This window comes from Benincasa hispida, chromosome 9 (assembly GCF_027475165.1).
Source record: "Benincasa hispida cultivar pf3 chromosome 9, pf3_genome.v1.1, whole genome shotgun sequence".
Classification (NCBI taxonomy): domain Eukaryota; kingdom Viridiplantae; phylum Streptophyta; class Magnoliopsida; order Cucurbitales; family Cucurbitaceae; genus Benincasa; species Benincasa hispida.
Genome location: NC_143486.1, coordinates 10083048 through 10103187, shown reverse-complemented (window position 1 = coordinate 10103187; position 20140 = coordinate 10083048). Strand labels below are relative to the sequence as shown.

General features: G+C 36.1%; 1 non-coding gene across 1 annotated transcript; it reads left to right on the top strand.

Moving 5' to 3' along the window:
• Positions 1 to 14792: 14792 nt before the first annotated feature.
• On the top strand, positions 14793 to 14899 carry LOC120087466 (small nucleolar RNA R71). Its single transcript, XR_005484607.1, has one exon. It is a non-coding gene; the product is annotated as a small nucleolar RNA R71 (small nucleolar RNA).
• Positions 14900 to 20140: the final 5241 nt, after the last annotated feature.

Below are 20140 nucleotides of genomic sequence, written 5' to 3'. Positions count from 1 at the left end.
ATAATTCTTCTCATCATTATAGACCCTGTATGACCTAATCTGTGTCACACCCAGCTCAAGATTACCCTCTAAACCTGGATGGAATGGTGACTGCAGCAGTTACCAACCCTTTTGCTGGCACTTACTGCCTATCTAACCTGTTAAATTTTGCTCAAACCCTGAATATGTACATATCATCAATATACGAACATATTAACTCAGAACTTAACACATTTACATTACAGGGTTTCACAACATTGTTCATATATGAATATTACAACTTAGTGAGCTCCATCTAGAATACTAGTCACTAGACAGATACATGTATACTAACTAATACAGGTCTTCAATTACGCTTCCTTCAACCTGTTTCTTTGAGTGGCAGAGCAGCAGCAGAAAAGTCTTTTGAGAATTAACCACTACCTGAAAGGAAAACATTTGAAACATGAGCTAGAAACCCAGTGAGTGACTAACATATAAAGTATAACGTTCATGCATAAATTTCATATTAAAACTGAAAGCTTTCACAGAAAACATAAACTTGGCAACTATTATTCATGTTATCATCAACATCATGTAGTACTATTTTATGCTTTATCAGTCTAGAGTGGCCCTCTTGCTCACTCTTTATCATCCTTTACTACATTACAACTTAATTAGGAAGGAACCCTTTTTGTTCACTTCCTACAATCATAACTTGCATCCTTAGTTGAGATTGTACCCTTACTCAATTCCTTAACTTCAATTCACAGCTAACGCGGAGTGATCTCGATACTACCAATAACAATTTTTCTTTCATTCATGTAATTCTAGTTTAAGTACTGTCATACCTGAGGTACTACTGCTCAGATACCTTCTTCGTGTACTTCAGTATCGAGTTGCTCGGATATCTTCTCCATGTACTTCAGTATCGAGCTATTCAAATTCTAAGACAAAGCTTCAGTACCTTCTCTGTGTACTTCAGTACTGAGCTAATCACATTCTAGGACAAAGCTTCAGTACCTTCTCCGTGTACTTCAGTACTGAGCTATTCACATTCTAAGACTGAGCTTTAGTACCTTCTCTGTGTACTTCAGTACTGAGCTACTTATACTTACTTACATATTCTTATCTCTTAATAACTTAGTTGCCCAAATACATCCTCATTGTCATTGTAAAGCATATCATAAATATAACATTAATGTGTGATGTGTTGCTTAATAACTATTTGAGAATAGTTGTCATAAATAGCTTTTAGTATACATGCATTGCTAAACATTCATAAGCATTAACAATTTACTTAAAACATTTAAAGCATTTAGAGTCACTCACAGTCTTTGGCAATCCTCTTCATGTATATGCTTACTGTGTGTTGAACACTTAGCCAAATTCTTAGGCCTTAACTTGACTAGGCAGCAACTTCATTACCATGCGTCCATGCCTTGCGTTAGGCTTTTAAGCCTCTTATGCGTCCAAGACTTCAACTCTCGCCCATTGCCCATCACATGGCTCATCGCATAGCAACCTTTGCACCCATCGTTCAGCTCATGCACCTGTTTTGTGGCACATCGATGCATGCCCCATGCGTTTGTACGATTGCACCCATTGTTCAGGTTACGCGCCCATCTTGTGGCACATCAACGCATGCCCCATGCGTTCGTCCGATTGTGCCCATCAGGTCCAACGCAACCTTGCGCTTACGCTTCAATATGTGTTGCATAGTCTAATGCTTTTCAGCGCATCCTTGGGCCAATTCAACCTCCAATGCATGTGCTCATCCTCATCGTCAAGCCCTTAAAGCTGCTTGCTTGTTCAACCCAAGCAGCTGCCTGCTTGCTCAAAATTTTATATTTAACTTCCAATTTCAATAACTAATTTTCCAGGCCTTTTCCCAAGAAATTTCCTTCTACAAACATTCTCTAAAATGGCTTAACAAGCTTAACTTAAAATTTCAGCTCAGAATTCCTCGTGGTTGAGCCGGAATCCTCATATTATCAAGACTGGCCCAACTTACCCGAGAATTCGACCTCCAACTGGATTCTTCATCCTTCAGCTTGATTCCGCTAGAATCTTCCTCGCGCATATCAACCTCAGCAACTAGACATACTCAAGGTTTAAATGGTTCTGGAATTACATCATTTTCTCGAGCGAATTTCTCCAAACCTCTACTTGAAGTCGAGCTTCTCTTTTAAACTAACAGTTGCATGCTCTCCTATTAACATCAAGCTGCCACCTCATCCTTAAAGGATAATGTCAAACCTGAGTATGACAGCTGGCTTAGCTGATCAATCACCAAGATAATCTTTCCCTCTTGGTTATCAACGCAAGGTCAGCTCCCAAGGCAACACTTGCAACCCCATGGCCACATACCTCCTCCTTAATGCATCGCCCAATCTGGCTAACGCATAGCTCACTTAGAGGTTATTCGTCCCTCCTTTGGCCGCATACTTCTAAGCAAACGCATGACCTAGCTCACGCATAGCTGTCTTATCATATCAACCATGCGTTAAGCCTTCGTATCGCAAGACATTTCACCATGCGTTCACCATGGTTTGTCTCATCGCTTAGCTCGTCACCTAGTACTGTCGCCGCATGACAACATCGCATAGGCCGCATAGCATCATCACATAGCGTTGCCGCATAGAGCAATCGCACGATATTGCTGCATGCCATTTGGTAGCGTTGCCGTACACCATCAGGGAGCATCACCGCATACCGTCGCGTGGCATTGCCGCATGACACCATCGGCCGCATACCTGTGGCCGCATACCTTATCAACGAATCATGGCTTTCAGCTCATGCATTCATCTTTAGTACCAACACATAGTTTATTCTTGCCTTCAACACTTAACCTCTACAAGCCTTGGTTACTACACACGTAACCTCATGCGTCCACACTTCTCCATCAACGCATGCCTACACTTTGCTTCCATACTTAGCCAAATCTTACTTGTTATATTATCTAAACCTTACCCAACTAAGAATTTCTAACACTTATAATTTTCTTCCTCCATCTTCCTACTTTCTTTACCTCTTTTCATAATTTTACTTAACATGCTTGTTACTCATTTTTGTAGGAAAAATAGAGTATGGGATTGACAATCTGTCATGCTAAATAGAAAATATATTTGGATTCATGAACTTCAGGTTCATTGTTGCATGTATTTCAATTACTCATATATGAATATAATATAATCCAAAAGATAAAGCAGACGACTTTTCCAAAATACGTTTTTCATTTGAGATAGTAGAGATAATATATAGATATTTCACATTATTTTTACTGACAGTTTCAATATGATAATCATTGCAATATATATCTTTAAAATTTAGTAGATTTCTCTTTAATTGACTGGAGAACAATGCATTATCAATTGTAAATTTTTTTCCTTTAGGAAAAATAATATTTTCTTTTCCAAATCCTTCAATCAAATTTGCAGAATTTGATATTGTATTTACTTTTACTTCCAGCATTATCAATTTGGAAAAGTATGTTTTTTTACTTGTAAGTATTTTGTATGTAGTTGTACTGTTTGCCAAACATAAATTCGTTGGGAATGTCCTTGAACTTGCAGTTCGTAAATTTCGTGTTATTGAACTCGCAATTGTACTGTTTTTTTACTTCTATTTATCGATAAAATATTATTGAGTATTTTATTCAATAAAATTGTTGATATTGCATTCTATTATGAAAATCCAATAAACAAATCCATGGATATAATATGCATACCTTAACTTTATGTGGTGACATAAATCGGATCAAGTTATAGTATATAGCCTAAATGGTCTATAAATATATGGATGAAATTGGGTATCTCATCCTGGTAACACTATTTGATGCGGCTCATTCTATATGCTGATACAAATGATGTGATCTACAGATCATTCACGTAGAGACATGTGAGTGGAGACATCCTATGCAATAAGTTTGCATAAGACTGGACATCGAAATAGTCACTTTTCTTTATAACGATCGTTTATTGTTAAAACTGACTATTTCATACTAAAATAACTTAGGATAACTCGATCTTAATCCTGAGCTAACTATAAACTCCTGTTTATTTGGGATTATCCTTTGATCTGCATAGGTGAGAGTAGTCTAATAGCACTGTTCAATAAGCCTCCCAGAGAAACTATGCGCTTTTCAAAAATGGTCGGTCAAAATGGTCGGCCCATCAATTATCAATTGCAAGCAGCCAACTCCAAACGTCACATATCCGTCGCCTACCTACCGTTTAGGTGGCACCAGCGAGATCCAGCTAAGGTAAGGAACTTCATGTCGCGGCTGCTCACACACGAATCTAACCAATCACAACTAGCCCGAGAGAGAATTTCCACTATCCATTCCGAGTTATATTAGTGATAGCGCAATCATCCCAACTGTCGAATCTCGTGCAGCAGGCCTTGCAAGATAGAATTCACTCCTACCCATCTTAGGGTTAGCAGATAGGTTGTTCTCTTAAGTGTTGATTCTTGGTCTTGAATGACGGAGCCCTGCCCTCTCTTGGTAGAGAGGGAGATAATTCATAAGTGGTATTGTGAATCAGTTGTTCAATAGAGGGTCAGTGGGAACTTAAGAAACAAGATGCATTTACAGGGGTAAAACGGTAATTTTAATCCAACTATAAATACGAATGACCTGTGAAGGATCGACTTATCGATTATGGTTAAAATAGATAGAAATATATCTATATTGAGGAGAGTGAAACAACATAGCTATAGTGGTATGTCTTGATAGTTAACGAATAGTGATTAATTCGGTTTTAAAGAGTTCAACCAATTAATTACAAATCATTGGAGCTCATGATCTGTAGGTCCATTAGGTCCCTCTATTAGCTCATAAATTAGATTAACAAATTGAGTATTAATGGATGAAATTTTGGTTATGAATTTGAAATGTTCAAATTTAATTTAGGGTTTCAATTAATTGTATGCGATACAATTGAAACATTTAATTTTATCGAAAATTAAACAAAGGAGAATCAATTAAGATTTAAATTATGATTTAAATGTTAATTACATGAAATTAATTACATTATAGTGGAATTGTTGTTTTATTAATTTAATAGTAAGATATTAAAATAATAAATTAATTAAAAGGTTTAATTAAAATTAAATTTAGTTTTATTTAAAATTAATTAATAGAATTAATTTTGTAAAACTAATAGTAAAATAAATTAGTTTATTTTTATATAAAATTACATTATTTTTAAATCAATTTGATTGATTAAAATAAAGTTAATATTGTGATAGTGGATTTTTCCCAAAAATTGGAAAAATCTACTATGGGTGATTAAGCTAAGTAGCTTAATCACCCAATTCCAATATTAATTCATTCAAACTTCAAAGCAGTTGTTGGTTGTCATGCTTCCCATTTCTCTACATGAAAATGAGCTGGTAAAATGAAGCTTAAGGCTGAGAAAAAAATATGCATGTTGTGTTATTGAATCACACTTCTGCTGAAGTAGAAACCCTCTTCCCTCTCTTAAAATCATCCAAATTTAGCTCAATTTGACTGTTTCCACTACACAATTCTTCTTGAGATTAGTAGAGAAGATCTTGTTGGTGGTCTAATTGAAGATTCAAGCTCAAATTCATGGACATTTTGCTAAGTTCATGGATGTTTCTTCAAAGGTAATGTGTAACTCAAACCCTCTTGTAAACTTGTTATGAGTAGCATGTTTTGAACTCAAATTAAAAGTAGTTAGAGTGCTTATTGATTCTGAATTCTTCCGTTTCATGTTATCTAACTCCTTCAAGATCTTCATTGCTCATTTTTTAATCACCCAACATATGAAAATGATTTAGGTTTCTTCATTAAAAGAAAATAATTATAATAAGAAAAACGACATTTAGAATATACAAAAGTTAACATTTACTAAGAGAAAAAAACATGAAGATGGAAAAAAAAAACATTAAATCTGGCTATTTTCAAAGTCGAAAGAAACACTTGATGTTCCATCAACTGTGTTGATCTTCTCTTTAGGAGATTTAAAGAAGTTTGCCACATCAAAATTTGTCATATGGGATGGGTCAAATATATCATTATCCTAGTATAAATTTTCTTTTGCATTTCCCCCTTTTTTCCTTTAGAGAATCTTGATACAAATCAATTAAGTGTTTTGATGTACGCCAAATAGGTAACCAATGTCCAGTCATACCACACCGGAAGCATTTTTATTTATCACTTTTTGAATTCTTATCTTGTGGAGATTTTCCTTTATGATCATCATTTCATGTGGATTTCGTAAAATGTGGATGATTATAATGTCCACCACGAAAAGAAAAATTATTTCTTCTTCTGTCGCGGTCATGACTTCGACCACGACCACGACCACGACCTCGAGCACAATTATTATTAATAACTTACAGCATTCACTTCAGAGAATGATATTGTTTTGGTTGGTCGAGATTCATGATTTTTCATCAATAACTCGTTATGTTGTTCGACCACAAGAAGACATGAAATTAGTTTAGAATACTGTTTAACCTTTCTCTCTGTATTGTTGTTGCAGAAGCATATTTAAGACATGAAATGTAGAAAATATCTTCTCTAACATATCAGTATCAGTAATTTTCTCTCAGCATAACAAAAACTTTGAATTGATTTTAAATAATGCAAAATTATAATCATTTACTGATTTAAAATCTTGTAGCCTCAAATGCATCCACTCATAACGAGCTTTAGGAAAAATAACTGTTTTTTTATTATCATACCTCTCTTTCAAGTATTTTCACAAGATACGGGGGTCTTTTATTGTTAGATACTTCATTTCAATCCCTTATGGAGATGATGACGAAGGAAAATCATAACTTTTGTTTTTTTTTTTTTGACTGGATGTCGTATTTTCTTCTTTAATTGTTTCCCCAAAATTCATAGCATCCAAGTGAATTTTGGTGTTGAGTACCCATGACAATATCATTATTACCATTAATGTCAAGGGCTGCAAATTTTAATTTCCTAAGATTTGTCATGATAACACTATCACAAAACATTCTATTTATATTAGAAATTTAATATGTACTAAATATGCAAAAGAGAAATTGTCAAAAATGGAAAATTAGGGAAACTATTTACATATTGTAGGAAAAAAAAAGGTCAATAGAAACAGATTCACTTTTTTTCAAAATTCTCAAACTGCACCTACATATTTGAAATTTTTTCACGTATATCACTAATTTTTTCCATTGCTTCTTCTTCTTCTTCTTCTTCGCCTAATTTCAAATTAGACACCTTCTGAGTGCACTTCTCAACTTCACAATTTCACTTGATTTTTATTTTGACAACTTCAACTACAATTGTAGTGACGCCTTCAACTTCATCGACAATTTCAATTCGGTTTCAATTTAGTATTCTTGATTCAATTCATCTGATCATCAATTTTAATTAATTTTCATATTTTCATCAATTATCACCAGGTTTTCATTATTCTTCTTCGGTCCAAAAAATAGAATTCACCTCTCCAGAAGATTGAAATGAGAAACAGTGAGGAAGAGAAAATTTAGTTTCATATCAATTGCTTAGTTGTTTTTTTCCTTTTTTTTTTTTTGGGATTTTGTAACTCTGTTTTTTTTTTTTTTTTTTTTTTTTTTTTTTTTTTTACTTCTTCTTCTTCATCACAAAAGGTTGGATATAAATATTGGCAGTAAATGAATATGTATTGTATTATTATTTGTCTATCATTTACTGACATACAAAGATAGAACTCTATCTTTGTCAATCATAGATAGACAGAGATAGACGCCTATCTTTGATAGACAAAGATAGATGTCTATCTTTGTCTATCTCTTTGTTTCATCTCTGTTTTATTTTGAATTGAATTCACTATTTTGTATTGTATTGTATCAACAAGATAGAACTATTTATTGATAGACAATGACATATCACTATCACTATCTCTGTCTATCATTCATCATTGTGATTGGGTGTATTAGTGTAAACAGAGATAGAAGTCTATCTTTGTCTATCACTGATAGACAGAGATAGATGCCTATCTTTGACTATCACTGATAGACAGAGATGCCTATCTCAAACTATCACTGATTGACAGAGATAAAAGTCTATTTTTGTCTATCTGTTTGTTTTGTCCCTATTTTGTTTTAAATTGAAGTCATTGCTTTGTATTGTATTGCATTAGCGAGATTGAACTATTTATTGATAGAAAACGATATATCACTATCTCTGTCTTTTACTCATCATTATGATTGGGTGTATCAGTGATAGACACTATCTTTATCTATCACTAATAGGTAAAGTAGAAGTTTATCTTTGTCTATCACTAATAGACAAAGATAGAACTCTATCATTGTCTATCTGATAGACAAGAACTCTATCATTGTCTATCTGATAGACACTGATAGAGTTCTATCTTTGTCTATCACTTTTAGAAATCAACCACAATGTCATCCCCTGCAAGCGGTTAATCTTGCTTGCCCACCCAATGTCCTCAGGGACATTGTTCACCTCCTTGCCTCATCCCGCAGTGTATACGAGAAGAAATCTGATCTACTTCTTTCGGGAATCACACAAGTTATGGGGAATGCATTGCACCTTACATCCTCCGTAACCATAGATCTTGAAGTTTCGGTGCTTAATCTGGTCATGATGTGCTCCTACGCAAAAAATACACATGATCTCTGGGTCAACTTAGAATTTCTGGATCGCTCCAGTACTCATAAGCCGTCAGACTGCTCTTCGCGATAAACAGCCAGTACAAAGAGATCTGTCATGCAAATACCACAAACACGCTCAAACAATAAATCGTTAACCAATCCCCGGCAACAGCGCCATAAACTTGACATGCAAAATTTGTATAATGCAATGCATGTCCATGCCATAAACTTGTAAACGCAAAATGTAATCTTATGCGTCATAAACTTGTTGTGACATAGATTTTATGCGATGATGATATGTGATACTACTTCTAAATATGCGTTATTGACAAATGTTCTTGTAGTATGTTGTGTTGTCACAAGTTTCCTTGCGTTGAAACTAAGTATAATTTCAACGCAAGTTTCTCGATGTGATTCGAGGTTGAACACAGGGACTGTTTTAGGTTATTGCGTTGTGCTTCTAATATAAGCGACTAGGGGTATTTCAATTTATAAAAGAATTTGTATACAAGTAATTAAACATGCGATAAAGTAAAGTAAAGCGGTAAAAATGCGCTAATAACATAAATTGCATTAAAGTAAATTTCGATAAAGTAAATCTAAGCTAAGATGATATAAGATATAGGATTCATGATACAAGATACTAAGGTCAAGGCTGGCTGTGAAGATTATGCAAAGATCGTGTATTGCGGTGACAAGTCTTATGTACGAAGCAAAAACAGAAAAGATAACTAATATAAACAGCACAAGTTCCTTAATTGCTTAAAGATATAAGTAGTTCCGTTTTTCCCTTGGCTTACACCTCTCGGTGATCGGCCACGTTCCCACATCTCTTTGGTGAAACAGGGATGATCGTAATGAACGCAAGGTTGCTTCCATCTCTAGAAGTACTACTCGTTTTAGTTAACGCATTTTTCTAACCTTCTCTCGATAGATTAGAATGTCATCTACACTTCTGCTCTCACAGGTGAAGATGTCGTCTAGCATGCCTTAGCTAAACGCATTTATCTCTTTAGCATAGATTAAGTTACTCGTTTAATCCATATTAATTACCAAGGTATTAAGAAAACTTCATGGAGAAATCGATTAATGGAGGAACGAAAGTAAACAGAAAAGTGGTAATAAAAGTGATCGAGACATTCAATAAAGCTATTAAGCATTTGATATATGATTTGTGAATGAAGAGATTAAGAAGATGGAATACACTTGATGAAATAGAGTTAAAAAAAAATACAAATAATTGCCAACGTCTTAGCGCGGATTTGGATGGAAATTTGCTTGCCGGCGTGGATGAAGTGAACAGAAGGATGAGCTTTCCTCTGAAGCTTGCTCAATCGGTAACAGGGATCTAAGCACAGAGCTTCATGGCGGGGATCTGGCAGATTCGCACGGAGACTCACCTCTCGGCCTTGTCTCTTCTCTTCTCGGATTTCTTTCGACCAGTACTCAACTCAGCCTTTTCTCTCGATAATCCAACAATTAGCCCTCGTATCAATTATACCCGTATCAAGTATATCTTCTCTGAATTCTGTGGGGGTATTTATAGGTGAAAAGCTTTGACTCTTGGCTTGTGGACCCCACTTCTTGTTATGGAATTTCCGAAGATGGAGGAGTAAATATTCCTTCTGTTATGCAATCAGACCGCCAAATCTACACAACAGTTAGTTGTACACGTGTCACAATCCTCCGCGTTTGCGTTGCTCAACTGCATCTTTCGATCGGTTGCTCGCATGCGGTTTTGTTTTTATTACCGCATGCGGTTGAAATTCAACTCTAGATCGACCATTGCATTGCACCGTCATTGCGTTAATCGTCTCTTCATTGTGGTTTGACGAGCGTAATGTAACAAAGATGCGTTGTTCAGTTTCTCGTTGAGCCTTGATCACAAGCGGTGACTTGGTTTCCTATTATTGTATTTCTGAGCTAATTTTCATACAATCGACACATATTCCTTCTCTTTTGGCCGCAATATCTAGATAAGGCAGCATAAATAACTTGTATTTCTATAAGTTATCACACCCCCAAATTTAGATATATGTTTGTCCTCAAGCATATCTTTTACTAAGGCAATAAAACTAAATTCAGCTCCTATATTTTTGCGTCGATTGGCTACTCCGAATGTTACACTTAGGCACATTTCTTAACAATGCAATTTCCTTCTATCCTTGCTAATTCTTAACAAAGTCCTACTTTATTATTCTATATAACAAAATTCTGCTCAAAGTTGCCTTTCTAGTTTTTAAAAATAGAATGTTTATCTCTTCTTTGTCAAAACAACTTGATATATCAATATGCGATGGTCAAACTTTGTGTTATTTAATAGAGACTGTTGGTCATGGTTACACCCTTCGTTTTGGTTTTTTCCCATGGGTGTCATGCGAACATCCAACTACGGTTGTGTGCCAATTTCAATTTTAACTCATGATATTCAGAGGAGTTGTCCCTTGCATTCTTTTAGTTTCTTTTTTTTCTGTTATATTGCATTGTTATATTGCGTTGGCACTTATCGCAATGCATGGAGTATTTTCAAGCGTCCTTAAACAGAGCGGGCCAGTAATACCAACATTGCAAAACTTTTGCTACTGTGCGTTGTCCACCGAAAGGCTCTCCATAGGGTGATTCATGACAATGAAACAATATGTGATGGAAAGCAGTTTCTGGAACACAGAGTCTCAATATCTTGTCTGGTCCCCTTTTGTAGAGATTCGGATCGTCCCAGTAGTAAAATTTACATTCATGAATGAGCCTTTTCTTTTGATAGAATGTGTATTCAGGGAATTGTTTGCAGACCAAGAAGTTGACAATATCTGAATACCAGGGTAGTTCTTCAATCTTAAGACTCTGCTCATCAAGAAATGAGGCGTTCACCTCCGACTGGATGCAATCCACTTCTGGATTCTCTAGTCACGATAAATGGTCGGCGACTTGGTTCTCTATTCCCTTTCGGTCAATTATTTCCATATTAAATTCTTAGAGTAAGAGAACCCATCAGATTAGTCTAGGCTTCGCATCTTTTTTGGTCATCAAATATCTTATCGCAGAGTGGTATGTGTAGACTATCACTTTTGATCCTAACATGTAAGATATGAATTTTTCAATCACAAAAATTACTGCTAAAAGTTCCTTCTTGGTAGTGGTGTAATTCGCCTGCGTAGAGTTTAATGTTCTGCTAGCATATGCAATGGGGTGTAACACTGTCTTTAAATTTTGTGCCAATACTGCCCCCATCGCATATCCACTGGCATCACACATCAGTTCGAATGGCTTTGCCCAATTGGGTGTGATCAGAATTGGCGTTGTAGTCAAAGCGTCCTTTAGTGTTTGCAGTGAGGCAGTGTTAATCAAAATCAAAGGGTCTATCAACTTCCTACAACACATTCAAAGGTCGAGCGATTTTGGAGAAGTCCTTCACAAATCTTCTGTGAAGCCCCGTGTGTCCTAGGAAACTCCTCAAAGCTTTAACATTTACTGGAGCTGGAAGTTTTTCTATAGTTTCAATTTTTGCTTCGTCCACCTCTAACCCATTCCTTGAAATCTTGTACCTGAGCACAATTCCTTCTTTGACCATAAAATGGCACTTTTCCCAGTTCAACACCAGATTAGTTTCTTCACATCTTTTCAATATTCTCTCCAGGTTTTGTATACAGATTTCATATGTTTGCCCATAGACTGAGAAGTCATCCATAAAGATTTCAACCGAGTCTTCAAAGTACTCGGAGAAGATCGCCATCATACACCTTTGAAACGTACTAGAAGCATTGCATAATCCAAAAGGCATACGATGAAAGGGGAATGTTCCATATGGACATGTGAACGTGATCTTTTCTTGATCCTCTAGTACGATCATAATTTGGTTATAGCCTGCGTACCCATCAAGAAAGGAGAAATAATCATTCCTCGCTAATCAGTCGAGCATTTGATTAATAAAAGGTAAGGGAAAATGATCTTTCTTTGTCACCGCATTGAGATTCCTGTAGTCCATACAAATCTGCCAACCCGTGACGGTTCTCTGGGAATCAATTCATTGTTTGCGTTAGGAACCACTGTCATCCCACCCTTTTTGGGAACACATTGCACGGGGTTGACCTACGTGCTATCTGCGATAGGGTAGATAATGCCGACATCTAACCATTTGATGATCTCTTTTTGGACAACCTCTTTCATCGCAAGGTTCAGTCTGCATTGAGGTTCTATTGAGCCCTTCTGATTTTCTTCAAGCCGGATTCGATGCATGCAATACGTCGGGCTAATACCTCTGATGTCTGTGAGCATCCATCCGATTGCTCTAATATATTTCTTTAGAACACTGAGCAGCACGATTTATTTTTCTTCAGATAACGCAGAGGATATGATGACTGGTAAGGTTTCATTTTGGTCGAGAAATATGTACTTCAAGTAGGTAGGTAGAGTTTTTAGAGTTAGGTTTAGTTCTAGTGTAGGTGGTTGCTCTAAAGAGGGCTTCTGTGCTTTTCTTTCTTCATCCAAATTCAACATTTCCTCATTCTTCAATATCTATGTTGTCGCATGGCAAATCTCTATGGATGCTATCGCATCCTCTCTTTCTTCATTCTCTTCCTCGACTTCCCAATTTTCAGCGCAAGTGTGTTCATCATCGGAATCTGATAAGCCTTCCTCATCTGGGAACTTCATTTCCTTGATAATATTGAACATGGGCTTCTTTTCGTTGATGCTCATTGTGATTTCTCCCTTGTGTACATCTATTTGAGCACGACCAGTAGACAAGAAGGTCGTCGCAATATGATTGGAACATCTTTATCCGCTTCACAATCTAAGATAATGAAGTCTGCAAGTAGAATGAATCTGTCTATTGTTACCAAGACATCCTTTAATTTCCCTTCAAGGTGCACCAAGGATCTATCGGCGAGTTGAAAAGTCACCGTTGTAGGTGTTAGCTGTCCTACATTCAATCTTTTGAAGATTGAAAGGGACATTACGCTTACCCCAAGATCGCATAATGCTTAACCAATATAGATTCCTACTATTGAGTAGGGTATTGTGAAACTGCCTGGGTCGCACATCTTTGGTGGGATTATAGTATTGGATTCTTGCATCAATGCCATCATGGTGAATCTTTCCGTGCTTCTCTTTTTCGAGACAATGTCTTTCAAAAATTTTGCATACACCGGAATCTGCTCTACTGCTTCTCTGAATGGAATATTGATGTGCAATTGTTTCAATATTTCCAGGAAGCGATGATACTGGCCTTCATCGTTATGTTTCTTTTTTAGTCTTTGAGAAAATGGAGGGAGATGTACTTTCAATGTTTCATGGTCTGGAGGCTTAAAGGTGATCGCATCTTCTGGTTCCCTAGTTTCGGACTCCTTTGATTCAGTCTGAGATAGAGGCTTCTTTGATTCAATCGCAGATTGCTCCTTTGACTTGGTCTTGCGAGGCTCCTTTCTAACATCTATCGCCGCCTTTCCACTCCTTAGGGTGACTGCTTAGCAATGTTCATTCCCTGTATTCCCTAGATTGCATGGAAGCTCGATTGAGCTAGGCAATGTTCCTTGGGGTCTATTCTTTAGTTCTCCTGCAATTTGTCCCATTTAAATTTCCAAATTATGGATGGTTGTAGCTTGGTTTTGAAGGACTGTTTCATTCTTTTTGATATGTTACTTCAACAAGTTTTCCAGGGATGATGAGGATGATGTTTGAGAATTGTTAGCTTGTTGTTGTCCATTAGCTCTATAGAAAAATCCTGGCGGTCCCTCTCTCTGAGCCACAAGCAGACTGCCTTGCTGTTGGTTATTCTTCCAAGAAAAATTAAGGTGATTTCGCCACCCCGGTTGTAAGTGTTTGAAAAAGGATTGTTTTTGACAAAGTTAACTGATTGAGGATTTCGTGGGCATTCCTCAAAAGAATGTGATTCTTCACATACGACACGATTGGTGCTTGTTTGCTCTATCATCTTGACTTGCCCATTGCGAGTTCCTGAATTGTTTATTGCGATACTTTGCAACAAGTTTATCATCGAATTCATCTGATTTTGTAATAATGAAATGGCACCATTACTCGCATTACCTTTTCTGGGCTTCGTTCTTTGATCACTTTCTCGCCAATCTTTAGATGTGATCAAGAATATTCTTTGCTTCATCATATTTTTTGTCCATCAGACTTCCTGCTGTTGCAGCATTGGCAGCTGTCTGCGATGCAGAGTTGAGTCCATGATAAAAAAAATCTCCATTTGGAGGCAATCCGACAATCCATTGTGTGGGCAATCGTGTACTAGTCTCTTGAATCTCACCCATGCGTTACTGAACGATTCATCTTCTTCTTGTTCAAAATTGGTGGTCAATTTCCTCATTTTGGCATTCTCTGTGGGAGGGAAATACTTCTTCATAAACTTCTCCACAACTTGCTCCCATGACGTTACCTCTCCTGGTTCGAGAGAGTAAGCCCATTTTCTTGCTTTATCGCATAGTGAAAATGGAAATAACGTGTTGCAAATTGTTGGTCTGGGGAAATATTAGGGAACACAAAAGTGTTGCAAATTTCAATGAAGCTTCGTAGATGAGCGTGCGGATCTTCACCACGCCGTCCTCCGAAATGTCCTGCTGTTTGTATCATTTGTAACATTACTGGCTTCATCTCGAACCTTGATCCATCCAATGTTGGTCTCATGATTCCTGGGGAGAAATCATACAAGTTTAGTGACGCATAGTCCCGGATGGGTCTATTGCAATCATTTTCCAATAGGATAAGATTTGCCATCATATTGTTTTCATTTGCTACTCGTTCTTCAAGTTGTTCAGCCATTCTGTGAACTCTTTCTTGTCGTTTACGTCTATTTCTCTACCTTTTACGAAAAGTTCTTTCGATCTCTAGGTCGTACTTGAGCTCAGGAGTATGTCCTTTACTTATAGACGCTTGCTTCTTCCTTCACGGGTGGAATGGCAATACAACAAGGGTCGAAAACTACAAAGATCAAAGAGATTTTATGTTAGCGCAATCTATACCGTAATCCCCGGCAACGGCGCCAAAAACTTGATGCGTTGATTTATCATGCGATGTAGGGATGTGTAGATACGATGATCATGCAAGTTTTTCTAACAAAGCCCAAGTATAAGCCTTCTTAGGGTCCTAGTAAGTCCAAGATCGAACATAGGGATTACTAAATAGATATGCGACAGACTCTCTGATCCTATTGCGATGGTGATAAAGAAGTAGATGGTGATTTAACTTAGATTTTCTAATGCGATGGAATTAAATGCGTAGCGATGAAAGGGTGGTGTTATAACAAGCATGCGATGAAAGGGTTGAGAAACTTAGCTAGTATTTCTTAAGATTTTGCATAAGTCATGCGATCATGCTATACACAAATATTAAGCACTACATTTCTCAATGCATAATGCCACATTTCTTATTTCTAGGATGCATGCAATGTGTATGGAATGTAGAAGATAGAACTTATTTCTAAGTCTCTACTCTTGCTTATGCGATCTAATCCGACTCTCTCAAGCCTAGATTTTGTCTTCAGACTACTCTCTCAAGTACTCCAAATGATGAATGAAGCATACATAAGACAAGATGATCACATAAAGTGCATAGCTTAAGTCATGCCAGCTAAATACTTCTCAACCCATTCACAAATTTAGTTACTCATGCATGGTGTGGAGAGATTGAACATAAATTGAAATGAAGTTTCCATTTTTGCAAATAAAGTGTTTGAGTACAAAATAATAAATGGTGTAACAAGTATCAAGCCAGGTAAGCAATGTCTTGCTTCCTCTGGCTTTTTACACTGCTCTTATCACTTCAACTCTTTCTCAAATTGTAGAATCTTGCTCTCGCAAGGGTTTGGTGTCTTCCTTTGTGTTGTTTTCAGCAGTCTTGCGACCTCTCCAAAAATTAATTTCGTCTCAAGAATTCCCTTCCCTCAGCTTCGCCTCGCCTCCTCGCGCGTTCCCCTTTTTGGTTTGGTAGCATTAGGTATTTATAGACTTTTAGGCAAATCAGTTCTTCACACTAATGATTGCGTGGATGGGTAACATTAATTTCCATACCCTGTTGCGCCGTCTGATAGTCACCAGAAGTTCAATGTATTTGAAAAGGTATGGTCTTTCAACGGCCGTCAACTATATTTCCGAATTGACCGTTGTCAGTTTACGTCTCATCATGTTTTATTATGCGGTCGCCTTTATATAAGGTCTTTATGCGATCATCTTTGAGATACCCTTGGATCGCAAACTCAAACACGCCATCACATTGTGCCCTTGGATCGCAAATTCAAGCGTGCCATCGCATTGTACCTGCACAGAATAATGCAATTTAACTGTTTTTATGCGATGAGCGTCAGCGATTGGAATTATCTTTTAGTTTGTTGCATTCAATCGTAATATTGCCTATTTTACCATCGCTTTCTCCCATTGTTTTAATAATTTGAGCTTTAATAACTTGTATTTCTACCAATTATCAACACTCCCAAGATACCATGAGGCGATGCACAAGAACTTTATCGAACCTAATGAGAGAGACCAAGGGATATATTGTCACACGTCCCACTCCCACTTACTATGAACATTCTTTCCATTCACCTTGGTATTGACCTACCCAAATGCCACCCGAAGGGGAACACTCCTGAGGTGCCTCGAGGCTGAGGATAGATCTCACAGTGTGAACTTTTAGAGAGATATGTGTAGAGGTAAAGAGAATTATCATATACCCTATTTATCTCCCACTGAATGTTCTATATAGGGTTCATTAACTTAGAAAATCCGGCTACTTATTTTAACTAAGTGGTTTGTTTAATTTGCTCAAAAACAACACTTTCTTTTTATGATTAAAAAACTTTTATTCAAGTCTTATTAAACTCTTTAACAGACTTTCATCAAATTTTCGTGCATGTAACAAATCTATCTAATTCACATTTCCAGTAGGTTCCTAGCTAGGGGTATGACGTTTTCATCGACTTGAGCACCCCAACCTAGCCAAAAGGTCTCTTATAGATACATTTGTTACATATTTAATCTTTTATTCAATCAATTTAATCCTATTAAATCGATTTAAAAGATTGAACTTAGATTTCTAATCTCATTAGAAACATGAACTTAGGTCTATCTCAATCAAATTTTAAAACGTTTTTAAAAGATGATTAAAGCCTAAGGTTTGCATGCAATTCTTTATTATTGATTTTAATTCTAATTTCATTAATTATAACTTTTATAAAGAATGAAACAATTAAAATCATTCAACATTGCTAGCTACACATACATAAGATATTTATAACATTTATAAATTAACCTAAAGTAGTGTCATGCTTCATGCAATGTTCATTCATTACTAATATATAACTTTTATATAAACAAGTAATGAACTAAACTATAGCATACATGTCATATATACATACAATATTATATTATAACATTTATAATATAAATGATGCATGGATATTCTATAATGCATGCATATATTATAACTCTTATAATATATGATGCATGAGCATGCTTTAAGTAATTTAAATCATGCATACTAATACATTATAACATTTATAATATAAAGTGATGCTTGAAAAAGTGCATAACCTATGGTGGGTTTTAAAACTATATGACATACATTATGGCATATAAGATAAACATACATCATATGCATATTCAATTATAATTGATGGGCCAAGATAGTTTATCTCAAAATCAGAAAGAAAAAGCTAATCTATTACAAAAGTTTGAGTCCTCCAGTTCGAACAGGTGAATCGGGTCTTGAACCGCTCGCCTTGAAACGTTGCAGCTTGATCGTGTAACAAATCCCTTGATCGTCAAGCAACGAGCGTCTCGAGTGTAAATGATCATGTAGCAACGATCACATAGCTTGAGACTATGCGATGAGCATGAAAGTCCACGTGATTGTGCAGCGTGCTTCAATTAACGCATGCCATACAATCATGTAGCTAATAATTATGCAATGAACATGATAGTCTACAAGATTGAGTAGCTTGTGCCGAGTATCGTATACTATGTGATCGTGCAGCTACTGACTATGCGATGAGCATGATAGTCTACACGATCGTTTAGCGCGCATGCTTTGCATCGAATATCAAATACCACACGATCGTTTACCTCTCGAACGCCTACTGATCATGCAACCAATGCAACACGATCGTGTAAACACTTTACATGATCGCGTAGCATTAGTTATGCAATTGTTTAGCAGATGCTACACGATTGTATAGAAAATTATACATGAACACATAGCCAAATCTAAACAATCGTTTAGGTCAAGCTACATAATGCGACCATCGTTTTTTCTTCTCCATCGAAACGAACTGCAACTCTTGCATCTGCTGCTTCACGAACGACTCAAAAAAAAAAAACAAAACAAATACAGACTCAATTGCAAGATTTAATGCCCAACAACGCAGGGGCCAATTTTTGTAAAGTAAAGGAAAGCCATAACAGAGACAAATATCCCGAAACATCCATAAAAAAGCCATCTACATACATTTAACGATTAAACACAATGCAGAAACTTAAAAACTCACCAAACCGTAAACAAATTCAATAAGAAAATGGAATTTTAAAATAAGAACACAATCTAGCTTTGATACCAATTGAAAGAACTCGTTTTAAAGAGAACTTTTGAGCGGAAGTGGACCATCCAAATCCCATTTCGATTGAAACAAACATTTACAGTAAAATAAAGAGATTGTGCATCGATACATAAATTACAGCATGCTTTCTAAATAAGAAATAAGGTTTAAGAGATTATACCTTTGAAGAACTCTTCTTCGCATTAATCCCTTGAACCTTCACGAACACCTCGATCAAGCATGAACACTCCAAACAACAGCAAATAGAAACACAACTCTTGAACCAAAAGAGGACACTACCACTTAGTTACCTTGGTATTCTCGGTGTGAGAATCCAGGAGTGGTGGGCTCTGGCTATTTTAGTTAGACGGAGTTTGTGGAGTTGGAAGAGAAAGATCTCTCAATCGTTTAAAGAAGCAAGTCTATCGCATAGACTCTCTTGAAATCGTGCAGTCTTTCAAATCATGAATGCTTATCTTTTGGAATAATAAGATCATATTTTATTTTATTCCATTTTGCCATAAAACTGATTAACTTCCCACTAAGGTGGTTAGAGAGAAAAAAAGGAATTAATTATCAAATAATTAATAATTATAAATAAATATGATAACCAACTTATCAAGTTATATTAATAACCTATAGTTTTAATATTGTATCATATACAATATATAAACCATAGTTATTTTTCTCCATTTTATGGCATTTAATATAAATCATATTTATATTAAATTTAACAACTATGAATCTTATTCATAGAAAATATGTTTGAATCATATTCAAATATTTATTCCTCCGATCAACTATAATGTATCAAATACATTATGTCAATTATATCATATATAATTAAATTTCCTCTTATTAATTTGAACATTTCAAACTAAACCAAAACCTAATTCTCAACTAAATCCTTTGAGCTACCAAGGGGACCTTATTGACTTGTAGCTTGAAGCTTCAACGGTACGTGAATAAATAATTAAACTATTTAATCACTTTATCTACCATTAGTTAACTGTTGGGCACTCCACT